This window comes from Streptopelia decaocto (assembly GCF_964273445.1).
Source record: "Streptopelia decaocto genome assembly, chromosome: 1".
NCBI lineage: Eukaryota > Metazoa > Chordata > Aves > Columbiformes > Columbidae > Streptopelia > Streptopelia decaocto.
In genome coordinates this window covers 54,037,466-54,046,945 of record NC_138663.1, presented here as the reverse complement: position 1 = coordinate 54,046,945, position 9,480 = coordinate 54,037,466, and positions in this window count along the sequence as shown.

Here is a 9,480-nt window from a genome sequence, read left to right as displayed (position 1 = left end):
GTTTGTTTGTTTTTAAGATAAAGTGAGAAGAAAGGTAATTTGTCTGTCAGGAGTGTGTCAGAAGCAATGAGACTCACACTCACCTGAGTTTCTGGGCTGCTGCTTTTTCCTAGGGCTTATGAATCCAGCATTAAATCATGTTCTAGGTCTCTAAGTTATATCTGATGTTACACGAATGCAAATATGTATTAGGTAGTTTAGGAAATGCTGTCTGGGGAAGGATTTTGACCAATCTTCCTTCCTGCTCAGGTGCAGGTGGCTGAGGAAGGGCATGGGGCACACCTTACCTTCCTTGCTGGAGCTGTTGGTTGGACAATCCCCTCCAGCAGAAGCTGGGAAAGCTCTCAAGGTGAGAGGGCTGGGTCACACATTCAGCACCTTCAGAGCCACAACTCTTCTCAGGGTGGTATGCATCAGGCTATAATTTCTCAGGGTGTGATAGACATCACCACATCCATGTCCACTTCAGACTCACAGGGTGACAGGCTGGAAGAAGGGAGCTGGGGACTGAGAGTGTCCAGGGAACCACCATGGCCCACGAGGATGCATGGGCTGCTGGGAGAAAAAGCTTGTGTGCCATGGGACCCTGCTCTGTACACTGGTTCCTGGGTTCTGCTCCTCTTAGTCTTCTTTTAATTTTGCGGTAGGGGTATTCTTAAAATATTGTATTGAACAAGACTTCTTCAACTATTTCTTTTCATCAAGTCCAGTAGATCAGAAAGGAATGGTGTCTCTGCTCAGATGTGCACCGGACACCAGCCCTGAAGAGCTCCCCCTTCTAGTGTGGTGTCTGCAGTGCGGTGACATGGGCTGCATATGCTCTTTGTGGGGCTCAGCCTCTGCACCTAAGAAGGGAAATATTCATGTATGCTAAGGCAAAATAAAGGGCATTAACCAAGCAAGAAAAAGAGAGAATAACTTAAGCTTTAAAACAAAATATCTGTCAAAGCATATTGTCAGTGTCACACAAATAATTGTTTTAAATCCAGTAAAGTTAAATAGAATATTCTGTAAAAATGAGAAGATCTCATGCTGCAGAAACATGCATTTAAGCCATCCAAACAACACTGTTGTGGAAGGACAATTATGATTTAAAACCAGAGTAAAATAAATAGATATTTCGGTCAGTCTACTGGTGCCTCTACTGTCACTTCAGTCTTTCTGAAGTCCACCTTGGTACATGTTTCCTTTATGGACTGGGAACTCCCAGGAACTCTAGGCAACATTCCTCTTTTATGTTCACCAAATCAAGACTGGTTGAATTAGGGTTGTTTTGAAGTGAGAGTCTCACCTGCGCTCCAAAACAGCTCTCTAAAAGCAAAGTGTCTGTAAGCCTACGTGTCAGTCAGATTCAAAGAAAGTAGAGTTATGTGTGTGCTCCTTATATTATTCTGTCTTGCTGTTTCTTCTTCTATTAAATCACTCAAGGGCCTGTAGGCGTTTTCTGTGATAATTTACTTGCAGTTGGCCTAGTGATTCGAACAGAACGTGTCTATGCCAGCGCAGTCTCCTTAACTGCAGGATGTTATTGGTGATCCCCTGAGTATACTTTAATTTGAATTAAATTTTCAGGGCAGGAATTGTGTTTTCAGGTGCGTGAATTGGGTAATGAGGCTCTCTTCCAGTACAGCGTCCCAGGATGCTTTTTACACAAGCAATAAACACAGGTAATTAGAGTAGGCAGAGAGTTGTGTCTTTCCTTTTATAGAGGGTATATGGTATTGCCCAGAAAAGGACAACTTGTCCAACCAACACAGAGTTAGCTAATACAGATTTACAAAAATCCAGTACTGGGTGGCAGATTTATGGGCTAATGGTAAATGAACAAAAGCAGGAAATAGCAAAGCTTTCTAAACCAGAACTATCTCTATTATAAATGTGATTTTATGTCTTTAAACAGACTTCATTAGTACTTATTAAATAATAATAATAATATATAATAATAATAATAATTATTATTATTATTATATAGTGAAGCTTTCTAAACCAGCAGTACCTCTATTATAAATCTGATTTTATGTCTTTAAACAGACTTCGTTAGCACTTATTCATTCTTCTGTGTGTTTTATTAATTCTTTTTAACATAATGTCTGGTTTCACAGGTAGATTTTTAAAGGTCCTTTCTATAAGATTTTCTCTTCCCCACACCAACAGTTCTTTGTGTGCAAATAACTGAACAGTGGCTTCCAGTGGTGGCTTCCAATAGTGGCTTCCGGGTTCAGCAGATGTCACTCAGACATAGTCGTGGAACTATGCTACAGGAGCTGTGGTTTTGAAGCATGATTAACCACACTGAGGATATTTATTCTGTCTTGTGAAGGCTGATAGCTTTGTGGAAAAAAATGTCAAGAGCTGTCAAGGAAAACTCTCTCTGAAAAGAAGCTGAAATTTGAGAGAATTTTAAATTTTGCAGAAAATCTGAGGAATGACATCTTTCTCTCCAAGATGGAAATCACAAGCAAAAATAGAAGTGATTGTCTGTGTCCCTCTGCCATTTCCACTCTCACAGAGTTTGTGGCTACTTGGAAAGGCTCCTATCTGAGTAGAACCACAATAAGCGTAAGGAAAACTGAAAGACATGCCATGACAGTGCCATCCATGCTATTTAAACTGTTTAGAAACTGGAATAAAACACTCTATGTTTTATCAGGCATAGATTCAGTTTCTTGCCCAACAAGGAAAGCCAGGATTACTCACTTCTGTTTGGAATACAAGTGCCATATGATCACTCTGTAATGCTGGGCAAAAGAGGGGGACAGAGACCATCTCTGGAGACAGCAGCATCATTTTGATCCTTGGCACAGTCAGTATATTTGACATCACCTAAGACCAAAAACTTTCAGGTGAGTAGCTATCATCTTTTCATCAAGAGGCAGCAGTTATGCACCTTAACAGTTGTTTGAAATGCTCATGCAACAGAATAAGTGTCCAGTGCACAGGCTATACGCTGTGCTATTGCACATAGCCTGAAGAAATACGTGTACCTGGCTACAAAGGGGGAAAATGAGGGCAGGGACTGGCAAGTTGTCTGGACCTAGATTTGTTTCTTTCTTGCAGCTGAGCTAATGTCAGCTGTGCTGTGTTTCTAGGAGCATTTGTTCCACTGTGGGACAGTGTTAGTGCTTGCCAGAACACTAGACCAATACATTGACTTGCTCAGGATCCTTTTACGCCTCTTCTACACGGGCCACACACACATGTAAAAAAAGCCAAACAAACCAACCCCAAAACTATTTTGGTTAATGTATATTTGAATCATGAGTATATTTGGGTCTGGAACACAGCATTACAGATCTGGTTATCTAAAGCCATCATCAATTTGAGGTCACCTGGTGAAACTTTTTGTGATGCAAGACGAAGTGGTTGTAGTTTTGCTGCTACTGAGGACTTGTTGATGATCAAAGTGGACCTAAGAAAGCTTCTTGGTCAGCCTCATGGTTGGTATTTACTTAGAAATCAGCAACCTATTCATGTGGACAAAGTTTGCAGAATTCAAGCATGTCAGTACTTCTGTAGGAAAGGATGTTCCCACTTGTATGCCCTCTGAGATCCGCATTATTGAGACAAACCTGTGCCTGAAACTGTAGATCTCTTAGGGCCAAAATAAACCTTTTTAATGTTTTGTTTGAAGAAGGTGGAATCAGCTGCAAGTGTACCAAGAGCTGTGACAGAATGATGTTGAATAGATGATGAGGAACACTGCTAGCTGTGCTGTTAAGAACTATCACGTCTACCTCCCCATGCTTCCCTTAAAAACAAAAACCAGTTGAGCCCTACACAGTCAATAGTAGTTTTATAGGGTAGTGAACTTTGTTTGTAGTGTTAGCTATAAAACCCATTTAACACTTTTCTCAGCCCCTCCAATACAACCTAGTTGATATAGATGTTAATGTGTTTTTCTTGCCCACAGTAGGTAAGGTTTTGGTCATGGCAGTGATGTACTCACAATAATTTATTGCAAAGTAGGAATGTTGCTTAGATTTGTATCAATTGAAATGTCTTCAGTGTGTATGGCTCTCATTCCAGCTCTGCATTTCTACAATTTAAATTCAGAAGTTATGAACATGTAGATACCCCTAGTTATACTTGGCTCCAGGGTCAAGCTGTTGATAGGACAGAATTTCGTTTAGATAAATGCAGTGAGAAGAAATACTACATGACAAGACCCTACTGCAGGCATTCAAAAATGTTTTGCAGTGAGAGACCTTAGCCTAACTAGCATGCTACCAGGATATTTTCCTTAGGCATTGATTTTCCTGGCATCACTAGATATATATGTTGTCTTGAATTTACTTAGAGAAGTCAGTCCTTTCCTCCTGTTCACTTCCTTAACTAAACTGTGCTGAATTAGCTTGTTATGCAACTTCAGTTGCTTCAGCACAGTCTCATCAAGGATTAGCTTGCTCTGCTCCCCAGTTCTTAAGAGAAAATCAGTTGATTTAATCAGATATAACTGACATAATCAGCAAACAGCCCAAGTAAGATTCTTCCTTACCTTGTGGTCCACTGTCTTCATACTCTAAAAATGGCATGAAGTGACTTAGGCAGTAACAGATGCTTAAATGCCCTTTAGAGTGGTGTAAGTGATAGTCTCACAAAATTGAAAGCCTTGGAAAGCAAAGATCAAAGCAAGTTCCTTTTACAGTCTTGCTCTCTGTGCAACAAGTTGTCTCCTTGTAGTATGTCGTAATGTGAATTCTGATGTCTTTCAAGTGATATTTAATCCAGGTCCCAAATGGGATTGTTTTTGTCTGCACTGTGGCATGATGGATGTCCCATACACACATCCCCAAAATCTTCTGGAACTGTGTGACTCTGCAAGAGTAATCATTGGGGAAAAAAAAAAATCTATCCCTGAACAACAAACCAAAATTGCACTGTTAAGTTACAGACTTATAAAAATAGCAGGTGATTGTGGTAAGGCTGAATGATGAATACATCAAATAGAGCATCTAAAAATGCCCTCCAGTGTTTTATGTATAAACATATATGGATATTTTACTCATGGTATAACTTTTACTGTACACAGAGAGAGGAAGCATAAAGAGAATTGACTGCTCAAACAGAAATCACAAATATGATTCAAACTGATCTATGATTTCTGCTGACAGAACTCATGACTTCATCTAAACTAAAAAAAGTTTTATTCTGCAATTCCAGTAGAATCAATGACTCAACAATATAGGAAAAAAAAAAAGAAAAGAAAATAAAAGAAAATGGATTATTACACTTTATTTATGTTATCTCAACCATACTGCAACAATGACTCTGTTAAAATGCAGCAGAAAAGCTCCTGAGGTCAGACTGACAAAGATTAATTTGATTATTTAAAAAATACCTACCTGGAATACAAATGTGCTTCTGGAGAAAGTACTGCATGGAACAGTCCCGTGTTACAAGAAGGACAGGACTGAAAGCTTCTCTCATTTTCAGATGAATTCTCTAGTGTTTTTTTTTCAGAAACGGCTGCAATGAGGGTATTTTCCTCTGCCCCCTTCTAGGAGCATCTCCATATTTCCTATTTATAAGTATTCCTGTTCTCTAAATGCCAACAGAGGATAAGAGGGCAGGCCCTGTCCCTATAGAAGCACTATTGTTATGTACCCCTTTCAGTCCAGTCTCAAAGAACGTGAACAGGTCATGGGAGACAAGATTCTCCACTCCCCAACAAACGAGTAAAGGGTGGGTAGTCCTAGAGGAAATTGCACCCTGAAACAAGGTGGATGGGTGAAGGTAGTCATGTCCTGGAGAGCCATGTCTGAACAGCTGCATCACCTTCCAGGCAGCACATTTATGGATTTGCCTCTGTCGTAACATCTCTCCCATTTTATGGAACTTGGGTGTGTTGCTCATCTGGTTTGCAGTGTGGAAAAGGATGGAACCCATCAGGATATGTCATAATGCAGTGATACAACAGGAAAACATGAGAGGAGACCAGATGTTCATACAAGCGGCTATCTTTTGGAGATGCGGGATGTTTGACGTGAAGGGTTTTGCTCTCAGTTAATATAAGCAGGCAGAGGCAGCACTGCTCCAGCTGTTGTACAGCTGTATGAATGACAGAGCTGTACCAGCTATTGCAATCCCATAGAAAAACAGGTGAACGGTTTCAGGAGACTGTCATGAAAAAGCACCACAGTGCAATACTCAGTAAGTGACTGCTTGGATTTGCTGACATTGTTCACTCTTTGCAGAATTTTTTCCAAAGCTATGGTCATTTTACAGTTGTTTCACATTTTTCTAGATTTACATGGAAATGACCTAGCTTCTGTTCTGGTTCAGCTGTAGTTGACTTGCTGTCTGGCTGTTGTTACTGCAAAGGTTTCTGAATTTCTTTTATTATTCTCCTCCTCTACAGCATTGATTTTAGTTTAGCATCTTGTCCTCTAAAGTGTTTTCACTGTCTTTATTCTTTCTTCTCTCACATACATTTTCAAGCTGCTATAAACACGTTGTATTGCTGCTGAACAGACAGGAAAAAGCTTGCAAGGGTAGGAAGGACGTCAAAAAATAAATTCCCGTCAGAAGAGAGCTTAAGTATCATCAGCTGTGGTTAGGCAGGTATTTGCAATTCTGGTGTGGCAACTAGACCCTTCGGTGTTGGGCTGTGGGAGGAGATATGCAAATTTCTTATAATGTAGCTTTCTGATAAGCTACTAAAACCAAAAATCCCATCAATTCTAGCAAATTCTACATATACACTTAATCTCTTTGCTAGAAGGGAGCTTTAGCCTGTTGTGACTGGGCAAGATTCCCCTTGCACCCCAGGGGTGGTTACTGTTCAATGAGCGCTGGTGGCTGCTGCCGGCACCCCGGGAATGGCTGTGTTAAATTGGTGCTGTATGGGTGTGATATAGAGTGACCACAGATCCTCTGTTTGGAAAGATGTTTAATCCACCTCATCACACTGCTAGTTGTTGATCCAAATGTTTTCTGTTTGAAATACTACTGAAGGGGAATTTTTTTTTTTTTCACTATCATCTGGTTATGACTAATCTTTTCAGCCAGGATCTCTTTGGCCAAGGAGGGGCCCAAGACAAGAATGGTCTTGCTCCCTCCTAATTACAGTCTTTACCCTTTGGTTTAACACAGAAAGACTAGCAATTAGAGTACGGAAATACCAGTAGGTATACGCGAACATGAAGTCAGTTTGCAAGGTGATATGTTAAAGCTGATTCAAGCTAGTACACAATCTCTTTCTCATTATGGAGGCATAATTAATCACTTTGTCTCATTATTACACTATTGGATTAAACAGAGTCATTTTAACCTTCTTCCCTATCTTGGAATCTACTCTGGCACAACATAAGCCAATTTGCTTTGGAAAGTGTGATTGAGCTTTCTGCAAAGATCTTCTAGTGTTTAGTTGATTTTGTCCTTTTCATCAATCACTTGAACTTGAATAGCATGTTAGCGTCACTGCCTTGGAAAGCATCCCCCTTCAGGGCATCTCATTAGCTAAGCCGAGGAGCTTGACTGGCTGAGTCCAAGGTCAGCTCCTTTACTGATAAGAGCTGCGGTGAAGACACCTAAAGGGCAGGGCCTGTCCCACCTTTCCCTTGGGAGATGCTTTCCAGCTGAGGCTTTACCGCTGGTCCCACCTGGGCTGTGTGGCAGCTGTTCCTGGGCTCATACCTCCATCCGTGATCTTGACCTGGACCCAGACCTACTGGCTCGGCTTCCTGGCTTGCCCTCAGACCAGCCTGGTTGCTGAGCTGGGTTATTACTGGGTTGCATCTGCCCCTGGTCACTGTCTACGGGCCTGATCCAGACCCTGTGTCCCACTCAGCACCTTGGCTCTTTGCTGCTGAGGCCACTGCCTCTGCCAGCCTTGCTACCATACTTGGCTCCCCGTTGCCCTTCTCTGGGGAGCACCTAGCCCTTGCTGCACCCTGACACAAGTTTTTAGGACTCACTTAACTTTGCTAAAATCGGATAATCTTCCTCATGTCTCAATGGTCAAGTTCTGAGACAGGTCTGAAAGGAGTTTCACCTGAGTGACAGGCAACCCTGAAAGCCATAATCTGACATAGCCCAAGACTCTGGGCTTTAGCCCTGTGTTTCATTGCAACAAATCAAGAGTTACTGAGTCACAGCACCTACCTGTGGCTTGTCAGTTGATCTTCCTGGGTGTTTGGCATCCATTACCCCATTCCTGCCAAACCTGCGGTGTGAGGTCAGTCGTGATGGGTATTAGGTTACTTTAAAGGAAGATGACCCTGGAATGAGCTGAGGTCAGCAAAATGACGGGAAGGACAGCCTAGGTTTAGTGCAGCGAGGCGGACCTAAAACATAACATTCCTGACAAGGGGTTTAGCGATAAGAGATGGAACAGATACAAGGTGAGGGTGCTGAGCATGGGCAGTCAGAGTTTGGAGAGCCAAAGACAGAGGACTGGCTGCAACATGCCAGTTGGGTGGCACATGAATTAGTCTGGTTTGTTCTTAGCTGCCCACAATTTCTAAAACAATAGCCTATTCCTAGAGTTATGGATCCAAGGACCTTTCCCTCCCAGGTGACGTTGGGAGCTGTGTGGGCCTGAAAGCTGTGCACGCATTACCAGCGCTGCCTCAAAACCTGGAAGAATCCAGGTCTGTGTCATGCATGAGACCTCACAGCCCTGCAGCAGTCAGCGTACCCATCTGGAGGCTGGCCTGGCCCCCAACTTTAATCCATTCAGGCATTTTTCACCTCTTGTTTGTTGTACTGAAAAGGCTAAAATGGCTTTTTTTTGTTTGTTTTGCCATAGGGTTTGGAGAGACTTCCCCTTGCTAATCAGCTGCCTGCTGCTGAGACACTCCATCACCTTGGAGCAGCCCCAGAGCTCCACACAAGGAGATATCACAGGGAGGGATTTCTGCTTCTTGTCATTGTTTCTCTGGTTTTCCTTTTAATTTTGGCTAGGCAGAATCCCTCCTTGAAAATGAAATGGAGGAAATAAATATGATCTTGTTTAGTATATAATTACAAAACCAGTATCTTTCTATACAAAAATCACATTCCAGACCAAAATTTCCTGGAATTCAGCAGTCTTAAAAGGTTTATGAACCTCTGGGATTCATTTTGTTTTCCTTAATTAAGCTCTCTTTGTCTAGAGAAAGCCACAGAGAGGCTACAGGCATGTTCACCTGGTGTGAAAAGTGGTGGGGACTTTGCTAGGAAAAAGATGGTAGGTGGGTACTTTCTTTCTGTACTCTTGTTTCTCCTAGAAATAACAACTCACTCAGACCGTGCAAGAGTTTGCAGCTTGTACTAACTTGAAGAAATATCCAGAGAGACTTCTTAACTGGGTGAGGAGGGGGGCTGGCGCCTGAGTGAATCCTTTTATCCTCTGCAGAGACTCCTGGAGCTCAGCCCTAGCTGTGCTGGCAGGGCATTGCGTAGTTATCTGATTATAGTAAAATATATTCCCTGACTGTATCTGAAATGTTCTTTCCTCTTTAATTGTATGTGCTAGAGAGGCTGAAAAAGCTTTTGCTT